Source organism: Elephas maximus, chromosome 7, assembly GCF_024166365.1.
Source record: "Elephas maximus indicus isolate mEleMax1 chromosome 7, mEleMax1 primary haplotype, whole genome shotgun sequence".
NCBI lineage: Eukaryota > Metazoa > Chordata > Mammalia > Proboscidea > Elephantidae > Elephas > Elephas maximus.
This window is the reverse complement of record NC_064825.1, coordinates 68,799,973-68,814,680: the sequence shown is the minus strand read 5'-3', so window position 1 is coordinate 68,814,680 and position 14,708 is coordinate 68,799,973. Positions and strand designations below refer to the sequence as shown.

General features: G+C 39.0%; 1 pseudogene; it reads right to left on the bottom strand.

The window, feature by feature from the left end:
- Positions 1-2,570: 2,570 nt before the first annotated feature.
- LOC126080114 (cytotoxic granule associated RNA binding protein TIA1-like) lies at positions 2,571-3,695 on the bottom strand (annotated as a pseudogene).
- Positions 3,696-14,708: the final 11,013 nt, after the last annotated feature.

Genomic DNA, 14,708 nt, shown 5'->3' with positions numbered 1-14,708 from the left:
CAAAAATTGGCAGATATTCAGTAACTTGTTTCTTTTTAAAAGAACGTGGATGATGAATTAGAAGTTCTTGTTGGTAAACTTAGCAAAGTTGTAGCCATCATACACAGATAAGTGTCTGAAGTTTGAGCTCTGATTTTACAAAATAGAACAGCATTAAATTTCCTATTAGTCTCTCAAGGAACAGTTTGCGTCTTAATAAGTAAATATTGCTGTATTTATATTAATTCACAATCTGAGGTTTTGCGGAATACAGTTGCCGCTGAGGCACATGAAAAGCAATTACTGATGCTGCTTAAGCATAAACAAACACCTCATGAGATTTGTTTCCTTGGTTCGAAGACCTTAGGGTCACGGTTTCATTGGTTATTTCAGACAATTGGCCTAATATTACTGTCATTATTTCTGCTTTACTTCCTAATTTGCTGTCTGGTGCCTGGGATCTTAGAAACCAGATGGTGCCCAACTACCATTTATTGAATGTTTTTGTTCAAAGATTCTATAGCAAGATCACAATCCAAAGAAGGGAATGACAAATAGTTGTAATTTTCCTCAAATCCAGATTTCTGGCTTTCATGGAGATTGAGGTAACCCACACAGCCCACTGCCTTTTAATGTCCTTTTGAACCTCGAGTTTTGAGAAAGAAGAAAAAAAAAAAAAAAGGGTTCCTGAAGCCATTTTGAGTCAATGGTCCAGATAAACTAGTAAAACCATTTTGCTGTGGGTGTTGCGCTTTTTCTTCAAGAATTCAGTCCATTTTGTGAAACTGACTCCAAAGAACAGATTGGGAGCTATGGTTAAGGTAAATCAGTAATTAGTTTAATCAGTCTTCAAGCCAATGTTGTATGAAATACCTGTCTAATGTTTGTAATCAAACTATCACCCTCTTATGATGCAGAAAATTATGTATCTGAAATAAACCAGGTTTTCTGAGGGGATGGACCTCATGGCTCAGACTCCATTTTGTCTTAGACTCCACTTTGGCTTCTGAGAAAGTGACCCATGACTGCTAACAGGTAAACCAGGGAGGGGCAGCTTGCCCTCAGGGAGAACACTTAAAACACCCGAGAACACTTAGTATGTTTTAAATGGATTAACTGGAGACCAACAGGAGAAGTCCATCCTGTATTATCTTGCTAATTATGAATTCTCTAATGGAAACTTGTTTGTTACATGTAAATTTTTCTTTATTTTCTGCTTCCACTAGACAAACTTTGTGTACTCTTTATTGATATATGTTTTTCTGTGGTAGATCTAACTATACTAATTTAGATGATCCCTTTCCAACTGCCAGTGAATTTACATGGGCAATCTCTTATTTAGATTCCTGATGAATGTGTTGGCAATGCACTTTGGGAACTTTAGGACTACCTTTAGATATTTATACTAACGATGCTAGTAAATATTGGAAAGAGAATGTTAAATTGTTATACATTGTAAAATGAAAGTCAAGAGAAAACTCATTGGTCCAACACTCAGGGTATGGTTGGTAGCTTTAATCCTTACTTATGGTATGGTTGAATTGGAGAAATCTTTAAGAAATTTATCAATCACTATGGGACAAACAGCAGATGAAGTTGTTAATGGGATGGAAACACAACAATGACATAACAGAATAGCCTTGGATTTTTTACTAGTCCAAGAAAGTGTAGTCTGTGCTGTAGCAAATACCTCTTGTTGCATTTGGGTAAATAACACAAGACAAATAGAACAAGATATACACAGAATTAGACAACAAGGTACTTGGTTACACACTGCGACAGCCTTAGAAACACCAGATTTATTTGGTTGTTTACCATCAAGAATAAGTACATGGGCTAGATTACTATTGCAAGGAATAGTAATAGTCTACATCCTGATAGTATTAGGCATAATAAAACGTATCTTCTATTGTCTTACATACTTAAACAGCAAAAGAAGGCCTTGGGCTAAAATGTTAACGTACACTGAGTCTGTGATTGATAAGACATTGCTCCTACTTAAGATACTTGTGAAGAACCAGATGGTATCTTGCATAAAACCAGCACTGTGAGTTTAAAGAGCCTGCAATGGCCACCACCTAGGAGTTCCACTAAGTCCAGGTATTGATTCTCAATGTGTTATCTCCAAACTCCTATCAACAGGAAGGAATGATTTAGGAAATAATATTGAAATCTTTATTCCCTGTCCTTGAGCAGAGAGAATGTGACCCAGCTGGAGCAGGACCCACGAGGACACATCAACTGAGCCCAGAGATATAAAGACAATAGCCAGGACAATCTTGGAAAATATCTTTTAGGGAAGTTTTCACATAAACCAATCAAACAGAACACAGAAGACTTCCCATCCTAATCTTTTTCTATTAGCATTTAGTGAAAAGAAAATTTGCTGGACCAATGAAGACCCTAGTGACTGTCATTGGGTTTTTTTTTTGCTGAAACCTGTACCAATGATTATTAAGTAAGACGATTCAAAATGTAGGATCACAGTTTTTAGCCAATCACTGAAAAGGTGAAGGTTTCAATGGTTTGCCTGTTTTGTAATGTTAATATACAGTGGTCATTCTGTAACCTTCCTTAGACATTAGACTTCCTTAGATATGTCGGGCAGACGTGGCTGTGGCAGCATGCTTGTCTGTTTTCCCACTTTGCCTGTTCTGTAAAATTTCCTTGAATTTGTACCCATTCATGGTGCAGAAGACTGTCTGATTAAATCCCTGCTGATTCCATGCCTGGTAATACATTCCATATGCAGGTACTTGCCAACCATTAGGTTTATACTGTCCAATTTCTTGTGCATTTCCATACCACTGGCCCCACTGGCCATAAGCTTGTGGATATCAAATTTGATTCTGCTGTTATACACGATTTATTATATCACACATTTCATAACATGACCTTCAATGGTAGTACCAATAACAGAAATAATTGCATATGCTGCACTTTCATGAGAATTGAACCGAACAAATGAACATCTTTTGTCTGGAAAGATACAAATTTCCATTATTTGTCCAAATGGTAAAAAAGTCTGATGCATTAGTTGTTCTCTTAGTCCAGAAGTAACACGTCTACAGTATACAGTACAGCTGCTTGGACTAGACTGATTTACAACCTCATCATATGATAGCTGTTCGGTGTTTGACTCATGTGTATTCTTTGGAGCCTGGAGGCTTTTGCGTTGCCCAGTTAGTTCTCATTTATCATCCACCGAGCCACTGTTCACCCGTCTGTTCAATGGTGTTTTCACCTTCCCATTTGTTGAAAAATGAGACAAAGCCATAACCCCTAGACTTTCCTGTTGCCATGTCTTTAAACACTTGGGCATTTGATATTCTTCCAAATGGTACAAAAGCAGCTTTTATATCTTCAGTTGTAAATTTCTGGACTGAAATAACCAACAAAGACATGGAAATGAGCTAGTGAATACTGTGTGCTGACAACCGTACTACTGCTTGTATCTTTCTTTTGACTGCTGGAAGTTGTTTGACTTTGACTTCCTTACTCATTATCTTCCACCCATTCACAGCAGGTAGTGCTGCAGCTGCATGATGATGCTCATAAAACTCTGTAAAAAAATATGGATCATTTCCAGCCACATCTATAATCATTTCGCAATTTTTACAAGGTCCAATTTGGCTGAAGATCTGGAGAATTAGAGCTTCTGTCACGTTTCTGGAAAGATTACCGACATTTGGAGTCTTGGGCATCTCGTCTTCCATGGCTGCTGCTGTGTGCTGTGGCCTCCAGGTCCAGGTCCCTACCCTTTACTATCTCCCAAAGCTTTTGAGTGGCTATAACTGTGGAATAGCAGGGTTTCTCTGCCAGCCAGAGGTTACTCCATGTCCTTCTTTGGCAGCAATTACACTAAACCGCCTGGCCCAGCATGAACAATGAAGCTCAATACAAGATGATGGAGAGCCAGGTTGAACAATATCTTATGGTCTCTCCTGCAGGTTTGGCTGACGGAAGACCAAAAGGAGGAACTGAGAATTATAGGTTTGCTATGAGTTGGAATCGACTTGATGGGAATGGGTATTTTTCATATTCAGGAAAGATTTTGGCTTGTACAACCCGTAGGAGAGAACCTACTCACACTGTGCAGGATCTCAGGCCTACAGAACTATGAGCTAATAAATGGATATGTTTTAAGCTACTAAATTTTAGTAATATATTATATCAACAACAGAAAACTAATACAAGTCTCCGGGCTTCTGAAAATCTACCAGTCAACAACAGCCTCACTCTAGTAACTATGCTTCTGAAAGTTGGCAAATCAATGACAGGTGCAAGTTTCTCAAAGTTGACTAATCAGTGACAGGTCCTGGCTTCTAGACAATAGACAACCAGCAAGTACCTTACTCCAGTCACCATACTAACACAGCTGAAAGTCAGTCAATTCCTGAACACTACTCCTTCTGGCCAATCCCTGAACACTGGGCTTCCTAAAACCTTATATAATCTCATCTCTGGTGTTGTCTGGGGAGAGTGTGCCTTACAAATAAAGCTCTCTTTTGCATCAGATATAGAGTTTATTTTATTGTTAGTTGCAAGTTTGTAAAACTTCTAATTGTTCAACCTGTGTCTACAGTTAGTTATGAGTTCAGGCTTGTGAGTAATATGTGAGATTATAAAATTGAATCTTTGACACAGCTGTAAGATTATAAAATTCAATCTTTTCAATATTTGTGGTGGTTGCTGTTGTTGTTAGGTACCATCGAGTCAATTCAACTCATAGAGACTCTACGTACATCAGAACAAAACACTGCCCGGTCCTGCGCCATCCTCACAATCGTTGTTATGCTTGAGCCCATTGTTGCAGCCACTGTGTCAATCCATCTTATTGAGGGTCTTACTCTTTTTCGCTGGCTCTCTACTTTACCAAGCATGATGACCTTCTCTAGGGACTGGTCACTCCTGATAATATGTCCAAAGTATGTGAGACATACTCTCACCATCCTTGCCTCTAAGGAGCATTCTGGCTGCACTTCATCCAAGACAGATTTGTTCATTCTTTTGGCAGTCCATGGTATATTGAATATTCTTTGCCAACAGCATAATTCAAAGGCATCAATTCTTCTTTGGTCTTCCTTATTCATTGTCCAGCTTTCTCATGCGTATGAGGCAATTGAAAACATAATCACTTGGGTCAGGTGCACCTTAGTCTTCAAGGTAACATCTTTGTTTTTAACACTTTAAAGAGTTCTTTTGCAGCAGATTTGCCAAATGCAGTGCATCGTTGAATTTCTTGACCATTGCTTCCATAAGTGTTGACAGTGGATCCAAGTAAAATGAAATCCTTGACAACTTCAGTCTTTTCTTCATTTATCAAGATGCTGCTTATTGGTCTAGGTGTGACAATTTTTGTTTTCTTTATGTTGGGGTATAATCCATACCGAAGGCTGTAGTCTTTGATCTTCATCAGTAAGTGCTTCAAGTCCTTTTCACTTTCAGCAAGCAAGGTTGTGTCATCTGCATATTACAGGTTGTTAATGAGTCTTCCTCCAATCCTGATGCTGAATTCTTCTTCATATAGTCCAGCTTGTCAGATTATTTGCTCAGCGTACAGATTGAATAAGCAAGGTGAAAGGATGCACACCTTCCTGACTTTAAACCATGCAGTATCCCCTTGGTCATTTGAAAGACTGGCTCTTGATCTATGTACAGGTTCTTCATGAGCACAATTAAGTATTCTGGAATTCCCATTCTTCTCAATGTTATCCATAAGTTGTTATGATACACAGAGTTGAATGCCTTTGCATAGTCAATAAAACACAGGTAAACATCTTTCTGGTATTCTCTGTTTTTAGCCAGGATCCATCTGACATCAGCAAGGATATCCCTGGTTCTATGTCTTCTTCTGAATCCAGCTTGAATATCTGGCAGTTCCCTGTCAATGTACTGCTGCAGACACTTTGAGTGATCTTCAGCAAAATTTTACTTAAAACTAAACCAAACCCAGTGCTGTCGAGTCAATTCCAACTCGTAGCAACCCCATAGAGTTTCCAAGGAGCACCTGGTGGATTTGAACTGCCAACCCTTTGGTTAGCAGCCGTAGCACTTAACCACTACACCACCAGGGTTTCCCTTGCATGTGATATTAATAATATTGTTTGATAATTTTTGCATTTGGTTGAATCACCTTTCTTGGGAATAGGCATAAATATGGATCTCTTCCAGTCAGTTGTCCAGGTTACTGTCTTCCGAATTTCTTGGTGTAGACAAGTGAGCACTTTCAGTGCTGCATCCATTTGTTGAAACATCTCAATTTGTATTCTGTCAGTTCCTGGAACCTTGTTTTCACCAATGCCTTCAGTGCATCTTGTACGTCTTCCTTGCAGTGGTAGCCATTAGCTTTTTTATTTGTGTATATTTGAACCTCAAAATGCCAAAATGCAAGTGTACATTTTGTGATGAATTTTCTGAACAGTGGGCATTTATTAAACGAGGAAAAATCCTTTTGAAGTTCTTTGTGCAGTACACATTTTTTCATTTAATATTGAAAATGTTGGAAAGTCAGATGTAAATCAGTATATACAAACAGCTAAGGATAAGAGATGTATGATTTCCTCAACTGAAACCAAGGAAAATGATAAGTTGTTTGATGATGAGAAACTCAGAGGAAGAAGATGAAATAATTGCAGCAGAAGTTACAACCGTCTTCCACACTACATCTCATTATCAGGTCAAGTCACTATTTGAATGTACTGCTACCACAAGTATTTTCTGATTTCAAAATTGCAAGCAAATTTCCAAGTGCCAAGACAAAAATCTACTGCGGTTAAAAAAAAAAAAAAAGTAGCTTCACCTACTGTAATAGAGATTAGCAAAGATCTGAATGTCTCATGTTTTTATGGCATAGCCATGAATGAAAATAATCAAATGCAGAAAAAAAAATTGATGAGATTTTAGAAACAGCAAGTTTTTGCAACAATTCTCTTATTGAGTAAGGAATTCATCAGAAAAATTGTACTACTTTTGGTGTACATAATACAAATACAAATTTGGTGGAAGTTTGTATAAATGTCCAGACAACGTTTATTCAAAGCTGAAGTAAAGTTCTATGGAAGGTGTTGACTGTTCTGCCCATATTCTGCATTTACACCCCACCGCTGTCCAGTCAATTATCACTCATAGAGGCCCCACAGGGTTTCCAAAGCTGTAAATCTCTACCATAACAGACTGCTGTATCTTTCTCCCAAGGAGCAGCTGGTGGTTTCAGCCAACACCTTTAACCACCACACCACCAGGTTTCAATAATGCTGCTCATATAGTATCTGATGTCTCTTCTGTCGACATTGAAGTCATTGTCACGAAATTGTTCTCTTGCTTCAGCATTTACACTGTTCAAACTGAGTGATTGAAAATTTTTGTGATTTTGTTGGCATTCAGTATTTTTCAATTCTCTCACGTTCAAAAGCCCCTTGACTCTATTTCAGCAAATATAGTTAAGGAATCCTCATCTTATTTGACTCACTGAAATCATACTTTCTGGATTAGTCCAGAGGACTAATGGACCACAGCTACCACAGCCTCTGCCAGTCTGAGTCCAGCACAACTAGACGGTACCCAGCTACTACCACTGAATGCTCTGACAAGGATCACAATAAAGCGTCCAAGACAAAGCCAGAGAAAAATGTAGAATAAAACTCTAGCCCACAAAAAAATACCAGACTTCCTGGCCTGACAAAGACTGGAGAAACCCTGAGAGTATGGCCCCCGGTCACCGTTTTAGGTCAGTAATGAAGTCACTCCTGTGGTTCTCCCTACAGCCGAAGATTAGACAGCCCCCTAAAATAAAATGAGACTAAAGGGGCACACCAGCCCAGGGGCAAGGACTAGAAAGCAGAAGGGGACAAGAAAGCTGGTAATAGGGGACTCAAGGTCAAGAAGGGAGAGTGTTGACATGTCGTGGGGTTGGTAACCAATGTCACAAAACAGTATGTGTACTAATTGTTTAATGAGAAGCTAGATTGTTCTGTAAGCCTTCATTTAAAGTACAATAATAATAATAATGATAAAAAGAAAACACCATGGCTTGGGTCAGGCGTACCTTAGTCCTTAAAGTGACATCTTTGCTTTTTCACACCTTAAAGAGGTCTTTTGCAGCAGATTTGCTGAATGCAATACGTCATTTGATTTCTTGAGTGCTGCTTCCAAGGTAAAACAAAATCCTTGACAACTTCAAAAAGGAAAAGAAAAGAAATCATACTTTCTGAAGAAAAAGTCCCCCAAATTCTTGTTGACTCTTTAAATACTCCACTGAGGGAAAGGTACTTATTCCTTGTTCATGGTTTTCAACATTTCTTCAGCAGTAAGCTTATACAAATTAAAAGAAGAACAAACGGTGTTATTAAAGTACTCTGTTGCTTAAAAGAACTTATCGGATGTGTTAAAGAATTGAAGAAAAATGTACCCCTTTAAGAGTCAAAGCTTTTCTTAAAAGAGACATTACTCATGAACAGGAAAAGAAATTCTGCCTTGGAAGTAGATAATTATTGTGACACTTGCCAGGACTGGACTATCTTTTCAAATGAATTTTGAAATGAATGAATTCTGAAATGAATGAATTCGACTTTTTACATGGATATTCCTAAGTAATCATCAAGCATGGGAAAAAGTGAAATCAGCTTGTGCAGCGTTGAAGAAGAGCATCAATAAAAATTGATGAAAATGCTCTTTTTTGTCAGTGGACAACAATTTAAAAAGTCATCAATCAAGAGATGAAATGATACTCTTGAAGAATGGAAAAGCAATTCATACTGTGAAAGACGGCATTATGTGCTTCAACCAATCAAGCTTGAAGAGCAGTTCTCCGAGTTGTTAATTTTACACCAGTAACATGTTCAGGAGACTGGGTCATAATGAATGCTGTAGAGCACGTTTCCTCACTAACGAGTGTTCCATGGACCCAGAATGAAATAAGCTGGATGTGACCACTGGAGAAACTATGTTGCAATGTAAATGGAACATACATTGTAACTGTAACTGCAAGAAATTTCATAACCAAATTCTGCAAACAAGAACTGTTAAGCAGAGCCAAATCATCAGGGTAATATAAACAACATCCACACCCATTGCCGTAAAGTCCATTCTGACTCGGGGCAACACCAGGTGCTACAGATTAGAACTTCTCCGTACAGTTTTCTTGGCTGTAATTTTTATGGAAGCAGATCGCCAGGCCTTTCTTCTTCAGTGCCGCTGGGTGGGTTTGAACCCCCAACCTCAGGTTAGTAGTTGAGCATAGTTTGTGCCACCCAGGGACCTGATAATTAAAGAAAAAGGCATGTGATTTAGATACTCATAATTGACTTCAGATAAATAACAAATATTTTTTAGTATAAGTATGTCCCATGCAGTATTTTTCTTTTATCTCAATTTACGTATGCATAATCAATTTAAAATAGTTCAAATTTAATTGGGTGTCTTGTATTTTTATTTGCTAAATCTGGCTACCCTAGTAATGCCAGGACCTGTACTCAGGTCTTCTGACACTAAAATCTAGTACTTTTTCCACTATGCCCTTCCCTCCAGTCGATTTCATAAAATAACCAACAAAGGAGCATGTGTGTAATTGTTTCACAGTGACTTTTCCTTTCTTTGTTGGTGCCCTAGACATCTGGAGAATGTCTCTGGAGGGGGAACTATAGAACCTCATCTTCACACAGCTCTTTGCATCCATGAGAGCGTTCTTCTGGACAGTTTTGTTGAGTTATGCCAAGCTGAAGACTCTTCGTTGTTGAAAGAAGAAGTCAACAGCACTCTAGGTTTAGCTTTTAGAGAAGCTCTGTATTGTTGTTTCAAATGCCATGAAATCAACTCAGAAGGGGCGCACAGGGAGCTCTAAAGTAGAATTATGTCACCTTCACAGGATTCATGAAAACAGTGTACATTATTGCTATTAATAATTTTTATCAATACCACTTAGTTGACAAAGTGCTTTCATATATATTATTCTATATGATCCTTACGATAAGCTTATGGGGGTTAATATCTATTTTTCTGTGGAAACTAAGGTTCTGTGATGTAAAATTATTTATCCTGGTTGTGTAGCAAATAAGTGCCAGAGCTATGATTCTTACCCACATCTTCTTCATCCAGGTCCCTAGTGCTTCTGCTCCACAGTGCTGCCAAGTGGATGTGAGAGGAAGGCAGCTTCTGGTCCGTTTATTAACTTGAGTAGGAGTCCACACTTAGTACATTTTGTAACCAATAATGCAAAAATATACTTAGTTTAAGTTCTACAGTTGCTTGATCAATTAGCAAATTCACAACGGATTTTATGAACATCATAACTGCCTATTGCCTCAGAATTCTTTGCACAGCCGGGCGCTGGGCTGACAGATCTGTGAGGTAGAGAGCAGATTGAGTTGAGGAGCTCAGGCTTCTCCATGTTTATTACTGGGGACTCCTGGAGTGAGGTGGACCCATCTGAGGGGACAGGAAGGGTGTACTATCGTTGCAGGTTTACATTCAATATGCATTTTAAAAAATAGTTTAAATTTCAGGTTGGTTTTGAGTTTTCAGAAAAATTGTGCTGAAAATACAGAGTTCCCATATACTACATACATATTTTGAATGCCGACTATATGCAAAGGACTTTCACATATTAAAGCTCATACGTGAAAGCTCATAACCCAAAGGATGGGAGGCAGTATTCCACTTTGAGATGTGGAATTTGAGACTCTAAAAGGTTAAGATGCCCTAAGTTTGAAAAAGAGCCCTGGTCGTGCAGTAGTTAAGTGCTTGACTGCCAACTGAAAGGTCGGCTGTCTGAACCCACCAGCCACTCCTCAGGACAAAGATGTGGCAGTCTACTTCCGTAAAGATTTACAGCCTCGGAAACCCTACGGAGCAGTTCTACTCTACTCTGTCCTATATGGTTGCTATGAATCAGAATTGACTCAATGGCAGTGGGTTTGGGTTTTTTAATTAAAAAAAAAAAAAAAATCATGTGAAAACAAAATTCAGGGAAAGTGTTATGAACTGGAAAATTGCTACTGCTTCTTGCCCGGTTGATTATAGGTGCCCAATGAATATTTACTGCATTAGATTGAAACCATAATTAGATTGTAGCATTGACCTTCCTAAACTGTGATCTGCAGACCCAGGTCCTCCAACTTAGAGCTTCACTGATGGGAAGCTATTCTATTCTGCCACACTATTTCAAAAACACAAAAGAAGGAATCCAAGTACACAGCCTATTGTCTCCAATTAAACATTGAAAAAGAGATGTGAGAGTGTTTTATTATTTTGCAGTTTCATAAGTTGCATCACGATAGTCTACCAAAGGTGAAGGGAAGCTGGAGCAGAAAGGCATCTGCATAGTCCAGAGGAAGAGCTGCGTTAACTGAGGAGACCATATTATCTCAACTCCAAATTGGACCACTTGGTCCAAAAGTGTTAAGTGCATTTATGGGATAACAAAAAGAATATTTAGAATCAGCAGTGCTGACAGACATTAAGCTCAATGGAAAATGTCACCAAAAAACGCGAGGCTTCATTTCTGGAATAAATTACTATGGCTGTCCATCTTCCTTATGGTTTAAAAACAATGAATCTCAATTGAATCTACCTCTTTCCCTCCATTTCTTTAAGAAACAGAAGATAGGAGTGGATTAAATGTAAGGGAACTTTTGAATGAGGAACACTCAAGGACATGTTTCATTCTTTACTTGTGTCACAGAGAACTTTGCAGAGGCATCTGTACAACTCGAATCTTTTCAATCAAATAAAGATCTAGAGGCTTCCCTAGTGACACTCTTGGTTTACACTGTGTCAAGACAGAGACATTTCTGCTGCATTTAGAAAGATTATCTCATCCCAGGTATCCAATATCCCACCATTTACTCTCAGTCCTTGCCTCTAGGGATGTCTCTGACTGTGAAAATAGCACATTTCAACTTAAATCCACATAAACACGCAAAAGGCTGAAAACACATTCAGAGATGGACATTCACCAATATAATGGATTAAAAACAACAAGTAATGTTTGGTTAGCTCAGCTGCTAACCAAAAGTTGATGGTTTGAGGCCACCCAGAGACCTCAGAAGGAAGGCCTGGAGATCTACTTCTGAAGAATCAGCCATTGAAAGCCCTATGGAACACAGTCGTACTCTGACATACATGTGGTCACCATGAGTCAGACTCAACTTGACCACGACTGGTTTGATGTTCTTTATAGCATTTTTGCTCATTGTTTCTAACTAGAAATAAGTGTGGGGTCTGGTGAGAGAAAGAACAGAGGAAAAGTTTCATTCTGACAGATCAAAAAGGAACTCAGTAGCTCAATATCCTATGGAGGAGCTTAAAGCAAAAGAATAAGTCAAATGGTAAGATAGATACAATCTAATCTGCCCACAAACATTGATTTAGGAGAGCTATAGTTGGATTTCCCAACCCGGATGCCTCATTTGATGCTGTCTCAAAGCCATACCAATTTCTATTGAGCAAACAGGAAAAAGTATCAGTCTCAAATTAAACCTCCCCTAAGGTCACAGGCCCAGCATGTCCTTTTACCCTTCCCAAAATTGAGGAATACAGTAGGTTGTCTGATAGTGGCTTGAAAGAACTTGAGAATACTAAGAAAGGCTGAGCTTTTCAAAGCAAAAAGCTGTGCTCAGCTCTTCTCTCTGTCACTGTGTCATTAGCCTCCTGTGCCCACATAGCCCCTAGCCTTCCTATTCCTAAATGCCTTCCTTCTATCTAATGCCCGCAGTCCAAGAGCCTGGTGGTACAGATAAACATGTGCCAAATCTGGCTTATCAGTCCTTTGTGAGAAGGTCAAGTAGTCCTTTAAAAAGTCTGCAGGAACAAAAATATTACTATTACATGAGTTTAGAGAGAACTAAAAGAAAAACTGCCTTGGCATGTACACAAAGGCCTTCCACAGTCCATACCCAATTTACCTTTTCAGAATTATCTCCCATTTTCCTTCTCCTTCCACTGGCATACACTCAATATTCAGCCTTCATCGCCTCCATATCTTTGCACATGCTGTACCCACTGCCCTTGCTCACCTCTGTAATGGAAAACCCATATTCATCCTTGAGGATACTTCAGCTTCCTGGGAAACAGCTTCTAACTCCTCTAGGGAAATTAGCCACCCCCTCCTCTGTGCTTTTATAGGTCTTCGTTCACATCTCTGTAATTATATTACAATTATGTGTTAAACTGGAGGGCAGGGGTCCTGTCTCAATCATCAACACATTTTCTGAATGAGGTAATGGTCACCGTTTACAATCATTTGCTTAATTTTTCTATAAAACTAGTTTTATGACGCGGTTGCATTGCCTTCAATATGGCAATTTATAAATAATTGTAATAGAAAGAAGACAGTGAAAGCACATCTAATTGTAATTCCTGGAAGATGTCAATTTATGTCAAGCTTACCCAAAGAACTAGAAAAATCTCAAAATCACAACGTTAAGCATGGCTTAATAATACATTTTTTAAAAAATGTGTTTATAAAACCTCCTGCATTTCCAATTCTCCTTTCTCTCAACACAGTATGACAGGAAAATGCGACACCATCAGAATAGGTCTTGAGAAATGTCAACATAATAGATTTTTAGTTGAAAGGGACCTCTGGTTTATCTAGTTCAGTCCTCTACTATGTATAAATTGCTACAATATCCCTGAAAAGTGCTCATCTAGCTTCTACTTCAACACTTCCAGTGATACCCAGCTCATTATTTAAGAAGGCAATGATAACGTCTGAATTGAGCCCAAATCCGCTTCCTTATAGCCTGCCATTGATCCACAGAGAATACTCCCTCTGCCCTGTGATACTGCTACTACTACCCATTGCTGCTGAATCGATTCCAACTCATAGCAACCATATAGGACAGAGTAGAACTGTCCCACAGGGCTTCCAAGGCTGTAATCTTTACACAAGCAGACTGGTACATCTTTCTCTTGTGGAGCAGCTGGCTATGAGGAACCATCAACTTTTTAGTTAGTGGCCAAGCACTTAACCACTGCACCACCAGGGATCCTTTCCCTATGATAGCCCTATAAATAATTAAAAACAGCTGTTAGAGCCATCCATCTTTTCCAGGCTAAACCTTATCACTTCATTCAACTGATTCTTGTATGTTATGGTTTTCAATATTTTCAGCAGCTGCTTCATATCCTGTAGACATGTTCCAGTTAATCTCTAATACTTCTACGATCTGGAATCTGCAACAATGTTCCAAGTGAAGTTTTCCCAGTGTAGAGAATATCCCAGAGCAGGCCTAACATATATCTCTCATTTTAGGCTCTATGGAGTCCCGGCTTGGACTGGCTCTTATTTAATATAGAGTCAAACCTTGGCAATGGCTAGTAGCAAAAGGGATGACATGAGACCTGGGTGGGACCAGAGCTAAAAGAACTGAACCAATTCTGGGAATGGCTCTTTAGTTAGGAGACAAGCTGCCTAAATGACCCCTAGATATAACAACAGCCTTTAAGGGATTTTGTTTGATTTCCTAAGTAGGGAGCAGACTGTAGTACTATTTGAAGTCAGACAGGAGCAGCGTCATACCTCCAATAGGTTTTGAAACAGAGCCCTAGTGATCGGCTGCGGAACATGGTGGTCAAGATCAAACCCCTGGACAAAGCGGTTTCAAAGGGCTAAGCAAATTAGTCAAGAAGACTAGGGTTCAAAGGGCTACATTTCTAGGTGGAACCAGGGGTAGTAACTAAGAATCTTGGCTGAAAGCAGAGAATACCAGAAAGATGTTTACCTGTGT